The following is a 15,248-nucleotide window of genomic DNA, read 5'->3' as shown; positions in this document are numbered from 1 at the left end:
TGCATCACCATGATCTTGCGTGTGCGTAGGAATTTTTTGAAATTACTATGTTCCCCAATAGTGGCATCCGAGCCTAGGTTTTATGCGTTGATGTTATATGCATGAGTAGAACACAAGTGAGTTGTGGGTGATACAAGTCATACTGCTTACCAGCATGTCATACTTTGCTTCAGCGGTATTGTTGGATGAAGCGGCCCGGGCCGACATTACGCGTACGCCTACGCGAGACTGGTTTTACCGACGTGCTTTGCACACAGGTGACTAGCGGGTGTCTGTTTCTCCAACTTTAGTTGAACCGAGTGTGGCTACGCCCGGTCCTTGCGAAGGTTAAAACAACACTAACTTGACGAACTATCATTGTGGTTTTGATGCGTAGGTAAGAACGGTTCTTGCTCAGCCCGTAGCAGCCACGTAAAATTTGCAACAACAAAGTAGAGGACGTCTAACTTGTTTTTGCAGGGCATGTTGTGATGTGATATGGTCAAGACGTGATGCTATATTTTATTGTATGAGATGATCATGTTTTGTAACTGAAGTTATCGGCAACTGGCAGGAGCCATATGGTTGTCGCTTTATTGTATGAAATGCAAATGCCCTATAATTGCTTTATTTTATCACTAAGTGGTAGCGATAGTCGTAGAAGCAATAGATGGCGTAATGACAACGATGCTACGATGGAGATCAAGGTGTCGCGCCGGTGACGATGGTGATCACGACGGTGCTTCGGAGATGGAGATCACAAGCACAAGATGATGATGGCCATATCATATCACTTATATTGATTGCATGTGATGTTTATCCTTTATGCATCTTATCTTGCTTTGATTGACGGTAGCATTTTAAGATGATCTCTCACTAAATTATCAAGAAGTGTTCTCCCTGAGTATGCACCGTTGCGAAAGTTCTTCGTGCTGAGACACCACGTGATGATCGGGTGTGATAGGCTCTACGTTCAAATACAACGGGTGCAAAACAGTTGCACATGCGGAATACTCAGGTTAAACTTGACGAGCCTAGCATATACAGATATGGCCTCGGAACACAGAGACCGAAAGGTCGAATGTGAATCATATAGTAGATATGATCAACATAGTGATGTTCACCATTGAAACTACTCCATCTCACGTGATGATCGGACATGGTTTAGTTGATTTGGATCACATGATCGCTTATATGACTAGAGAGATGTCTGTCTAAGTGGGAGTTCTTAAGTAATATGATTAATTGAACTTAAATTTATCATGAACTTAGTACCTGATAGTATTTTGCTTGTCTATGTTTGATGTAGATAGATGGCTCGTGTTGTTGTTCCGTTGAATTTTAATGCGTTCCTTGAGAAAGCTAAGTTGAAAGATGATGGTAGCAGTTACACGGGCTGGGTCCGTAACCTGAGGATTATCCTCATTGCTGCACAGAAGAATTATGTCCTGGAAGCACCGCTGGGTGCCAGGCCAGCTGTTGATGCAACTAACGACATTAAGAATGTCTGGCAGAGCAAAGCTGATGACTACTCGATAGTTCAGTGTGCCATGCTTTACGGCTTGGAACCGGGTCTTCAGTGATGTTTTGAATGTCATGGAGCATATGAGATGTTCCAGAAGTTGAAGTTAATATTTCAAGCAAATGCCCGGATTGACAGATATGAAGTCTCCAATAAGTTCTATAGCTGTAAGATGGAGGAGAATAGTTCTGTCAGTGAACACATACTCAAAATGTCTGGGTATAATAATCACTTGATTCAACTGGGAGTTAATCTTCCTGATGATAGTGTCATTGACAGAATTCTTCAATCACTGCCACCAAGCTACAAGAGCTTCGTGATGAACTATAATATGCAAGGGATGCACAAGACTATTCCCGAGCTCTTCGCAATGCTAAAGGCTGCGGAGGTAGAAATCAAGAAGGAGCATCAAGTGTTGATGGTTAATAAGACCACCAGTTTCAAGAAAAAAGGCAAAGGGAAGAAGAAGGGGAACTTCAAGAAGAACATCAAACAAGTTGCTGGTCAAGAGAAGAAACCCAAGTCTGGACCTAAGCCTGAGACTGAGTGCTTCTACTGCAAGCAGACTGGACACTGGAATCGGAACTGCCCCAAGTATTTGGCGGATAAGAAGGATGGCAAAGTGAACAAAGGTATATGTGATATACATGTTATTGATGTGTACCTTACTAATGCTCGCAGTAGCACCTGGGTATTTGATACTGGTTCTGTTGCTAATATTTGCAACTCGAAACAGGGACTATGGATTAAGCGAAGATTGGCTAAGGACGAGGTGACGATACGCGTGGGAAATGGTTCCAAAGTCGATATGATCGCGGTCGGCATGCTACCTCTACATCTACCATCGGGATTAGTTTTAGACCTAAATAATTGTTATTTGGTGCCAGCGTTAAAGCATGAACATTATATCTGGATCTTGTTTGATGCGAGACGGTTATTCATTTAAATCAGAGAATAATGGTTGTTCTATTTATATGAGTAATATCTTTTATGGTCATGCACCCTTGAAGAGTGGTCTATTTTTATTAAATCTCGATAGTAGTGATACACATATTCATAATGTTGAAACCAAAAGATGCAGAGTTGATAATGATAGTGCAACTTTTTTGTGGCACTGCCGTTTAGGTCATATCGGTGTAAAACGCATGAAGAAACTCCATACTGATGGACTTTTGGAATCACTTGATTATGAATCACTTGGTACTTGCGAACCGTGCCTCATGGGCAAGATGACTAAAACGCCGTTCTCCGGAACTATGGAGCGAGCAACTAATTTGTTAGAAATCATACATACCAATGTATGTGGTCCAATGAATGTTGAAGCTCGCGGCGGGTATCGTTATTTTCTCACCTTCACAGATGATTTGAGCAGATATGGATATATCTACTTGGTGAAACACAAGTCTGAAACATTTGAAAAGTTCAAAGAATTTCAGAGTGAAGTAGAAAATCATCGTAACAAGAAAATAAAATTTCTACGATCTGATCGTGGAGGAGAATATTTGAGTTACGAGTTTGGTTTACATTTGAAACAATGTGGAATAGTTTCACAACTCACGCCACCCGGAACACCACAACGAAATGGTGTGTCCGAACGTCGTAATCGTACTTTACTGGATATGGTGCGATCTATGATGTCTCTTACTAATTTACTGCTATTGTTTTGTGGTTATGCTTTAGAGACGGCCGCATTCACATTAAATAGGGCACCATCAAAATCCGTTGAGACGACGCCTTATGAACTATGGTTTGGCAAGAAACCAAAGTTGTCGTTTCTTAAAGTTTGGGGCTGCGATGCTTATGTGAATAAACTTCAACTAGATAAGCTCGAACCCAAGTCGGAGAAATGTGTCTTCATAGGATACCCAAAAGAGACTATTGGGTACACCTTCTATCACGGATCTGAGGGCAAGATTGTCGTTGCTAAATTCGGATCCTTTCTAGAGAAGGAGTTTCTCTTGAAAGAAGTGAGTGGAAGGAAAGTAGAACTTGATGAGGTAACTGTACCTGCTCCCTTATTGGAAAGTAGTTCATCACAAGAACCGGTTCCTGTGACAACTACACCAATTAGTGAGGAAGCTAATGATATTGATCATGAAACTTCAGATCAAGTTTCTACTGAACCTCGTAGGTCTACCAGAGTGAGATCCGCACCAGAGTGGTACGGTAATCCTATTCTGGAAGTCATGTTACTTGACCATGGCGAACCTACGAACTATAAGGAAGCGATGATGAGCCCAGATTTCGCAAAATGGCTTGAAGCCATGAAATCTGAGATAGGATCCATGTATGAGAACAAAGTATGGACTTTGGTTGACTTGCCCGATGATCGGCAAGCCATTGAGAATAAATGGATTTTCAAGAAGAAGACTGACGCTGATGGTAATGTAACTGTCTACAAAGCTCGACTTGTTGCAAAAGGTTTTCGACAAGTTCAAGGGGTTGACTACGATGAGACTTTCTCACCCGTAGTGATGCTTAAGTCTGTCCGAATCATGTTAGTAATTGCCGCATTTTATGATTATGAAATTTGGCAAATGGATGTAAAAACTGCATTCCTGAATGGATTTCTGGAAGAAGAGTTGTATATGATGCAACCGGAAGGTTTTGTCGATCCAAAAAGTGTTAACAAAGTGTGCAAGCTCCAGCGATCCATTTATGGACTGGTGCAAGCATCTCGGAGTTGGAATAAACGCTTTGATAGTGTGATCAAAGCATATGGATTTATACATACTTTTGGAGAAGCCTGTATTTACAAGAAAGTGAGCGGGAGCTCTGTAGCATTTCTGATATTATATGTAGATGACATATTGTTAATTGTAAATGATATAGAATTTCTGGATAGCATAAAGGGATACTTGAATAGAAGTTTTTCAATGAAAGACCTCGGTGAAGCTGCTTACATATTGGGCATCAAGATCTATAGAGATAGATCAAGATGTTTAATTGGACTTTCACAAAGCACATACCTTGATAAAGTTTTGAAAAAGTTCAAAATGGATCAAGCAAAGAAAGGGTTCTTGCCTGTATTGCAAGGTGTGAAGTTGAGTCAGACTAAATGCCCGAACACAACAGAAGATAGAGAGAAAATGAAAGATGTTCCCTATGCTTCAGCCATAGGCTCTATCATGTATGCAATGCTGTGTACCAGACCTGATGTATGCTTAGCAATAAGTTTAGCAGGGAGGTACCAAAGTAATCTAGGAGTGGATCACTGGACAGCGGTCAAGAACATCCTGAAATACCTGAAAAGGACTAAGGATATGTTTCTCATTTATGGAGGTGACAAAGAGCTAGTCGTAAATGGTTAACGTCGATGCAAGCTTTGACACTGATTTAGACGATTCTAAATCGCAAACTGGATACGTGTTTTTATTAAACGGTGGAGCTGTAAGTTGGTGCAGTTCTAAGCAAAGCGTCGTGGCATGATCTACATGTGAAGCGGAGTACATAGCTGCTTCTGAAGCAACAAATGAAGGAGTCTGGATGAAGGAGTTCATTTCCAATCTAGGTGTCATACCTAGTGCATCGGGACCAATGAAGATCTTCTGTGACAATACTGGTGCAATTGCCTTGGCAAAGGAATCCAGATTTCACAAGAGGACCAAGCACATCAAGAGACGCTTCAATTCCATCCGGGACCAAGTCCATGTGGGAGACATAGAGATTTGCAAGATACATACGGATCTGAATGTAGCAGACCCATTGACTAAGCCTCTTCCACGAGCAAAACATGATCAACACCAAGACTCCATGGGTGTTAGAATCATTACTGTGTAATCTAGATTATTGACTCTAGTGCAAGTGGGAGACTGAAGGAAATATGCCCTAGAGGCAATAATAAAGTTATTATTTATTTCCTCATATCATGATAAATGTTTATTATTCATGCTAGAATTGTATTAACCGAAAACGTGATACATGTGTGAATACATAGACAAACTTAATGTCGCTAGTATGCCTCTACTTGACTAGCTCATTAATCAAAGATGGTTATGTTTCCTAACCATAGACATGTGTTGTCATTTGATTAAAGAGATCACATCATTAGGAGAATGATGTGATTGACTTGACCCATTCCGTTAGCCTATCACTTGATCGTTTAGTATGTTGCTATTGCTTTCTTCATGACTTATACAAAGTTCCTACAACTATGAGATTATGCAACTCCCGTTTGCCGGAGGAACACTTTGTGTGCTACCAAACGTCACAAGTAACTGGGTGATTATAAAGGAGCTCTACAAGTGTCTCCAAAGATAGATGTTGAGTTGGCGTATTTTGAGATTAGGTTTTGTCACTCCGATTGTCAGAGAGGTATCTTTGGGCCCTCTCGGTAATGCACATCACAATAAGCCTTGCAAGCAATGTGGCCAATGAGTTGGTTATGGAATGATGCATTACGTAATGAGTAAAGAGACTTGCCGGTAACAAGATTGAACTAGGTATTGGATACCGACGATCGAATCTCGGGCAAGTAACATACCGATGACAAAGGGAACAACGTATGTTGTTATGCGGTTTGACCGATAAAGATCTTCGTAGAATATGTAGGAGCCAATATGAGCATCCAGGTTCCGCTATTGGTTATTGACCGGAAACAGTTCTAGGTCATGTTTACATAGTTCTCGAACCCGTAGGTTCTGCATGCTTAATGTTACGATGACAATTTTATTATGAGTTTATAAGTTTTGATGTACCGAAGGTTGTTCGGAGTCCCGGATGTGATCACGGACATGAAAAGGAGTCTCGAAATGGTTGAGGCATAAAGATTGATATATTGGACGACTATATTCGGACATCGGAAGTGTTCCGGGTGATTTCGGAGAAAACCGGAGTGCCGGAGGGGTTACCGGAACCCCCCAGGGAAGTATTGGGCCTTAGTGGGCCTGAGGGGAGAGAGAGGGCAGCAGCCCAGGAGGTGGCGCGCCCCCTCCCATGGGAAGTCCGAATTGGACAAGGGGAGGGGGCGCGGCCCCTCTTTCCCTCTCCCTCTCCCTCTCCCTCTCTTTCCTTCCCCCTTCCTCCTTCCTAGTTGGACTAGGAAAGGGGAGTCCTACTCCCACTAGGAGGAGGACTCCCCCCTCCTTGGCGCGCCCCCTAGGGCCGGCCGACCTCCCCCTTGCTCCTTTATATACGGGGGCAGGGGACACCTCTAGACACACAAGTTGATCATCGTGATCGTTCCTTAGCCGTGTGCGGTGCCCCCCTCCACCATATTCCACCTCGGCCATATCGTTGCGGTGCTTAGGCGAAGCCCTACGTCGGTAGAACATCATCATCATCACCACGCCGTCGTGCTGACGGAACTCATCCCCAACACCTGCTGGATCGGAGTCCGGGATCGTCATCGAGCTGAACGTGTGCTGAACTCGGAGGTGTCGTACGTTCGGTGCTTGGATCGGTCGGATCGTGAAGACGTACGACTACATCAACCGCGTTATCATAATGCTTCCGCTTTCGGTCTACGAGGGTACATGGACACACTCTCCCCTCTCGTTGCTATGCATCACCATGATCTTGCGTGTGCGTAGGAATTTTTTTGAAATTACTACGTTCCCCAACATATATGACCCAAATGGCAGTGCCACAAATATGTTGCACTATTATTATTAACTTTGCATCTTTTGGCATCAATATTATGAATATGTGTATCACTATGATCAAGATTCAATAAACCATCAACATTGGGTGTATGACCATAGAAGGTTTTATTCATGTAAACAGAATAAAAATTTATTCTCTATCTTAGATGAATAATTGTATCACAATAAACATGATCTAATCATATTTATGCTCAACGCAAACACCAAATAACATTTATTTAGGTTCAACACTAATCTCGAAAATATAGGGAGTGTGCGATGATCATCATATCAATCTTGGAACCACTTCCAACACACATCATCACTTCACCCGCAACTAGTCTCTGTTTATTCTGTAACTCCTGTTTTGAGTTACTAATCTTAGCAACCGAACAAGTATCAAATACCCAGGGGTAACTATAAACACTAGTAAGGTACACATCAATAACCTGTATATCAAATACCCTTGTTCACTTTGCCATCCTTCTTAGCCACCAAATATTCAGGGCATTTCCGCTTCCAGTGACCATTTCCTTTGCAGTAGAAGCACTTAGTTTCAGGCTTTGGTCCAGCTTTGGGCTTCTTCACTGGAGTGACAACTTGCTTGCCATTCTACTTGAAGTTCCCTTTCGTTTTCTTTGCCCTTTTCTTGAAACTAGTGGTCTTATCAATCATCAACACTTGATGCTCTTTTCTTGATTTCTACCTTCGTCGATTTCAGCATCACGAAGAGCTCGGGAATCGTTTTCTTCATCCCTTGCATACTATAGTTCATCACGAAGTTCCAGTAACTTGGTGATGGTGACTAGAGAACTCTGTCAATCACTATCTTATCTGGAAGATTAACTCCCACTTGACTCAAGTGATTGTAGTACCCAGACATTCTGAGCACATTCTCACTAGTTGAGCAATTCTCCTCCATCTTTTTAGCTATAGAACTTGTTGGAGACTTCATATCTCTCAACTCGGGTATTTGCTTGAAATATTAACTTCAACTCCTGGAACATCTCATATGGTCCATGACGTTCAAAACGTCTTTGAAGTCCAAATTCTAAGCCATTAAGCATGGTGCACTAAACTATCAAGTAGCCATCATATTGAGCTAGCCAAACGTTCATAACGTCTGCATCTGCTCCTGCAATAGGTCTGTCACCTAACGGTGCATCAAGGACATAATTATTCTGTGCAGCAGTGAGGATAAACCTCAGATCACGGACCTAGTCCACATCATTGCTACTATCATCTTTCAACTTAGTTTTCTCTAGGAACATATCAAAAATAAAACGGGGGAGCTAAACGCGAGCTATTGATCTACAACATACATATGCTAATACTACCAGGACTAAGTTCATGATAAATTAAAGTTCAATTAACCATATTACTTAAGAACTCCCACTTAGATAGACATCCCTCTAATCATCTAAGTGATCACGTGATCCAAATCAACTAAACCATGTCTGATCATCACGTGAGATGGAGTAGTTTTCAATGGTGAACATCACTATGTTGATCATATCTACTATATGATTCACGCTCGACCTTTCGGTCTCAGTGTTCTGAGGCCATATGTGCATATGCTAGGCTCGTCAAGTTTAACCCGAGTATTATGCGTGTGCAAAACTGGCTTGCACCCGTTGTATGTGAACGTAGAGCCTATCACACCCGATCATCACGTGGTGTCTCAGCACGAAGAACTGTAGAAATGGTGCATACTCAGGGAGAACACTTATACCTTGAAATTTAGTGAGAGATCATCTTATATTGCTACTGTCGAACTAAGCAAAATAAGATGCATAAAAGATAAACATCACATGCAATCAATATAAGTGATATGATATGACCATCATCATCTTGTGCCTTTGATCTCCATCTCCAAAGCACCATCATGATCACCATCGTCACCGGCGCGACACCTTGATCTCCATCGTAGCATCGTTGTCGTCTCGCCAACTATTATTTCTACGACTATCGCTACCGCTTAGTGATAAAGTAAAAACAATTACAGGGTGATTGCATTGCATACAATAAAGCGACAATCATATGGCTCCTGCCAATTGCCGATAACTCTGTTACAAAACATGATCATCTCATACAATAAAATTTAGCATCATGTCTTGACCATATCACATCACAACATGCCCTACAAAAACAAGTTAGATGTCCTCTACTTTGTTGTTACAAGTTTTACGTGGCTGCTACGGGCTGAGCAAGAACCGTTCTTACCTACGCATCAAAACCACAACGATTTTTCATCAAGTATGTGATGTTTTAACCTTCAACAAGGACCGGGCGTAGCCACACTCGATTCAACTAAAGTTGGAGAAACTGACACTCGCCAGCCACCTGTGTGCGAAGCACGTCGGTAGAACCAGTCTCGCGTAAGCGTACGCGTAATGTCGGTCCAGGCCGCTTCATCCAACAATACCGCTGAATCAAAGTATGACATGCTGGTAAGCAGTATGACTATTATCGCCCACAACTCACTTGTGTTCTACTCGTGCATATAACATCTACGCATAAACCTGGCTCGGATGCAACTATTGGGGAACGTAGTAATTTCAAAAATATTCGTACGCACACGCAAGATCATGGTGATGCATAGCAACGAGAGGGGAGAGTGTTGTCCACGTACCCTCGTAGACCGAAAGTGGAAGCATTATGACAACGCGGTTGATGTAGTCGTACGTCTTCACGGTCGACCGATCCTAGTACCGAACATACAGCACCTCTGCGATCTGCACACGTTCAACTCGGTGACGTCCCACGAACTCCGATCCAGCAAAGTGTCGAGGGAGAGTTTCGTCAGCACGACGGCGTGATGACGGTGATGTTGATGCTACTGACGCAGGGCTTTGCCTAAGCACCGCAATGATATAACCGAGGTGGATTATGGTGGAGGGGGGCATCGCACACGGCTAAGAGAGATCAATGATCAACTTGTGTGTCTATGGGGTGCCCCCTGTCCACGTATATAAAGGAGGAAGGGAGGAGGAGGCCGGCCCTCATAGGGCGCGCCCAAGTGTGGAGTCCTACTAGGACTCCCTAGTCCTAGTAGGATTCCACCTCCCACAAAGGAGAAGGAAGGAAGGGGGCGCCCCCTTTCCCTAGTCCAATTCGGACCAGTCCATGGGGAAGGGGCGAGGCCAGCCTTGAGGCCTTTCTCTCCTTTCCCGTATGGCCCATTAAGGCCCAATAAGAATTCCTGTAACTCTTTGCTACTCTAAAAAATACCCGAACCACTCAGAACCTTTCCAATGTCCGAATATAGCCTTCCAATATATCGATCTTTATGTCTCGAACATTTCGAGACTCCTCGTCATGTCCCTGATCTCATCCGGGACTCCAAACAACCTTAGGTACATCAAAACACATAAACTCATAATACCGATCGTCACCGAATGTTAAGCGTGCGGACCCTACGGGTTCGAGAACTATGTAGACATGACCGAGACACGTCTCCTGCCAATAACCAATAGCCAAACCTGGATGATCATATTGGCTCCCACATATTCTACGAAGATCTTTATCGGTCAAACCACATAACAAGATACGTTGTTCCCTTTGTCATTGGTATGTTACTTTCCCGAGATTCGATCGTCAGTATCACAATACCTAGTTCAATCTCGTTACCGGCAAGTCTCTTTACTCGTTCCGTAATGCATCATCCCGCAACTAACTCATTAGTCACATTGCTTGCAAGGCTTATAGTGATGTGCATTACCGAGAGGGCCCAGAGATACCTCTCCGACAATCAGAGTGACAAATCCTAATCTTGATATATGCCAAGTCAACAAGTACCATGAGAGACACCTGTAGAGCACCTTTATAATCACTCAGTTACGTTGTGACGTTTGGTAGCACACAAAGTGTTCCTCCGGTATTTGGGAGTTGCATAATCTCATAGTCATAGGAACATGTATAAGTCATGAAGAAAGCAATAGCAATATACTAAATGATCAAGTGCTAAGCTAACGAAATGGGTCAAGTAAATCACATCATTCTCTAATGACGTGATCCCGTTAATCAAATGACAACTCATGTCTATGGTTAGGAAACTTAACCATCTTTGATTCAACGAGCTAGTCAAGTAGAGGCATACTAGTGACACTCTGTTTGTCTATGTATTCACACATGTACTAAGTTTCCGGTTAATACAATTCTAGCATGAATAATAAACATTTATCATGAAATAAGGAAATAAATAATAACTTTATTATTGCCTCTAGGGCATATTTCCTTCAGGCACATGTTCATGCATGTAGTTGAGTCAAAACCAACATAGCCTCTATGATATTTATGTTCATGGTGTTCATATCCTACTCATGCTAGTATCCAATATTACTTATGCATACTACATGTTCATGACCATTGTTGCTCTCTAGCTGGCCGCTTCTCAACTTATTTGCTAGCCCTCGCTTGTACTAAGTGGGAATTATGCTTGTACATCAAAAACTTGAAACCCAAGTTATTCCAGATGAGTCCATCATACCTACCTATATGCGGTATTACCCTGTCGTCCTAAGTAAATTTGCATGTGCCACCTCTAAAAACTTCAAATAAATATCCTTTTTGTGTGCCTGGATTGTTCATAGAGCGACAGGAGGTAGTTGGTATCTTCCATGCTAAGCGGGTTATTCTCAGGATGGGTGTTTATTCACTCACCATTGCACGAGAAAAGGGGCGGTAATAGGGATTCCCAGTCCCAAATTGTAAAAGGAACTTATGAATAATCAAACAAAAACTTCTATGGAGCAATAACCTTTACTTTATCGCTTGCGAACCGCTACTAATGTGTTTAGCATGGAAGATATTGATAACTGGTGATCGCAAAGTAAATAAGAAGGCTGCATGTCTCAAAAATTTATTTACCTCTGTTTTAAAAACTTGAGCTCTAGCACTTCTGCAAATCACTGCTTCCCTCCATGAAGGGACTATCTATTTACTTTTATGTTGTGCCATCACCTTCTTAAATAAGCGCCAGAACCTACTGTTGTCATGCTGATGCATTGTGTGTAGCTAATGTTGGGTGCATCATGACGGGATCTTTTCTACCATGAATTACAATGTTTAGTCGCTGCTTGAACTTTGGGGGTGCTCTGCATTTATGTTTTGCGGTCTCAGAAAGGGCTAGCGAGATACCACTATTGTTAGATTGTATCATGGTTGTTTTTAACAACGTGTTGTTGTTTGAGATGTCTTATTATTGCTCGCTAGTTGATTATGTCATTGATATGAGTTAATATAACTTTTAAGAGTTATTGTCGACATGGTTAGTTATAATCTTTGCTGAAAACTTGGGTGTTGTTTAAGCTTATTTATGGAAACAAGAGCAAAAGAGCTTGTAAAAGTTTTTTTTTTTCACTTTCAGTTTATCAACTGAATTGCTTGAGGACAAGTAAAGGTTTAAGCTTGGGGGAGTTGATACATCTCCGTCGTATCTACTTTTCCTAATGTTTTTCCTCTTGTTTTGGACTCTAATTTGCATGATTTGGATAAACTAACACGGACTGACGCTGTTTTCAGCAGAACTACCATGGTGTTGTTTTTGTGCAGAAATAAAAGTTCTCAAAATGGAATGAAACTTTGTGAGGAATTTACAATAAAAGAGAATTTCTAGAGCCAAGAACCACCGAAGGGGGCACCTGGGTGGGCACAACCCACTAGGGCGCGCCACCCCCTCCAAGCGCACCCAGGTGGGTTGTCCCCACCTGGTGGTCCCGCAGACCCTGAAACCGACGTTATAAAATCCTATTTTTCCAGAAAATAGGAGAGAAAGAATTATCGCGTTTCACAAGACGGAGCCACCGCCGTCTCCTGTTCTTCATCGGGAGGCCGGATCTGGAGTCCGTTTGGGGCTCCGGAGAGGGGGATCTTTGATCTTCGTCATCACCAACCCTTCTCCGTCGCCTATTCAATGATGCTCCACACTGGGAGTGAGTAATTCCTTCGTAGGCTCGTTGGTCGGTGAGGAGTTGGATGAGATTCATCATGTAATCGAGTTAATTTTATTAGGGCGTGATCCCTAGTATCCATTATGTTCTGAGATTGATGTTCCTATGACTTTGCCATGCTTAATGCTTGTCACTTTGGGCCCGGGTGCCATGATCTCATATTTGAACCGTTTATGTTATCAGCATTATATCCATGTTCTAGATCCTTTCTTGTAAGCTATAGTCACCTACTACGTGTTATGATCCGACAACCCCGGAGTGACAATAGTCGGGAGCACTCCCGGTGATGACCGTAGTTTGAGGAGTTCATGTACTCATCGTGTGTTAATGCTTTGTTTTGGTTCTCTATTAAAAGGATACCTTAATATCCCTTAGTTTCCAATAGGACCTCGCTGCCATGGGAGGGTAGGACAAAAGATGACATGCAAGTTCTTTCCATAAGCACGTATGACTATTTATGGAATACACGCCTATATTATATTTATGAATTGGAGCTAGTGTTGTATCATCCTAGGTTATGACTGTCTCGTGATGAATATCATACAACGAATCGCCGATCCAATGCCTACGATTTTCCTACATATTGATCTTGCTAAGTTACTATCGCTACTGTCACTATTGCACTTGCTAAAAACTACTGCTATCTTGTTATCATTACTGTTTCTGCTACCATTACTATCAAAACTATCATACTAGTTTGCTACTGTTCACTTTAATGTAGATAATTAATCTTCGGGTGTGGTTGAATTGACAACTCAGCTGCTAATACTTGCAAATATTCTTTGGCTCCCCTTGTGTCGTATCTAAAATTTGGGTTGAATACTCTACCCTCAAAATTGTTGTGATCCCATATACTTGTGGGTTATGAACGTCGTCGGCTCCCCGAAGATGAAATAGAGGCCTCCCCTCCTAGCCCCCATACCGGTGGTGCGTCTAGCATCATTGGTGGGCATGTGGAGGTGTGTCTCTGGCGGATCTATTCTCGGTGGATTTGCTCGGATCTGGTTGTTGTTCGTTTATATTCGTGTGTCTTTGGATTGGATCCTTTCAATCTATGTTATTCTTCATCGGCGCAGTTGTTGTTCTGGTGCGCTGGTCCTATGGGGTTTTAGTACCACGACTTCCCGACTGTGTACTAAAACAAGTTGTGCCCGATTCCGACGAGGGAGGGGCGATGACGGCGGCGCGCCTTTGGCTCGCTTCAGTGTTTGTAGTCGTCGCTAGGTGGTCTACATATCTGGATGTAATTTTTATTATTTTCGGTGTTGGTTGTACTGCCAAAAAAAAACAACCAGGACATACACCGCAAGACATAAATTAGAGAGCTAGACTGTATATATTCCGCCACTATGTACCTCTACAAGCAATTTTTTTTATATATGGAACTCCTATAGGCCCGCAAAAGTTTCATTTTATAGTTTTTCAAGTTGAACTTTTTCTTTGTATTAGTTTTTTCCCATTTGGAAAAAGAAATGAAAGAAGAAAAAAAGGATGCCATAAAACTTAAAGAAAGTGTTTGTGCATTCAAAAAAAAAGTTCAACATGTTTTAAGAAAAAGTTTGATGTGTATTAAAAAATTGTAAACATATTTTTGGAAAATGTTTCACGTGTATTAGAAAATGGCTAAGGTGTTTCTGAAAAATGTTCGTCGTGCATTCAAAAAATTCTCAACATGTATTTAAAACAAATTCATGTGTATTAAAAAGTATTGTGTAAAAATGATTCGGACATTTCTACAAGCACATTTAACATGTTTTATTACATATATAGAATTTATTATTATGAGACAATATTTTTTAATCACGTTGAACAATTTTCAAAATACAACATTGTCATTTTTAATAATATTTTAAGAATACAATGAAAATACACAATAATTTTGCGTACTTGTTGTCCTGAAGGAAGATACACAAATTTACACAATATTTCTTAATGCAAGTTGAACACTTTTTGTAATACACGTTGTCAATTTTTTCATGCATGACAACATTTTTCAAAAACACGTTTGCAATTGTTCCACTAGTAGAAACAGGGCTTTGGTCACAGCTCAATGTACACATTAGTCCCAGTTCGAGTGGCTAAGGCGTCGGGAAGGCATTAGTCCGGTTCAAATGGGACATTTAGTCCCGGTTTGAGACACGAACCGGGACTAAAGGGTGCGATAGACCTTTAGTCTAGGTTTGAGACACAAACCGAGACTAAAGGTCTATTGCA

This window comes from Triticum dicoccoides, chromosome 5B, assembly GCF_002162155.2.
Source record: "Triticum dicoccoides isolate Atlit2015 ecotype Zavitan chromosome 5B, WEW_v2.0, whole genome shotgun sequence".
Taxonomy (NCBI): domain Eukaryota; kingdom Viridiplantae; phylum Streptophyta; class Magnoliopsida; order Poales; family Poaceae; genus Triticum; species Triticum dicoccoides.
This window is presented reverse-complemented; position numbering follows the sequence as displayed.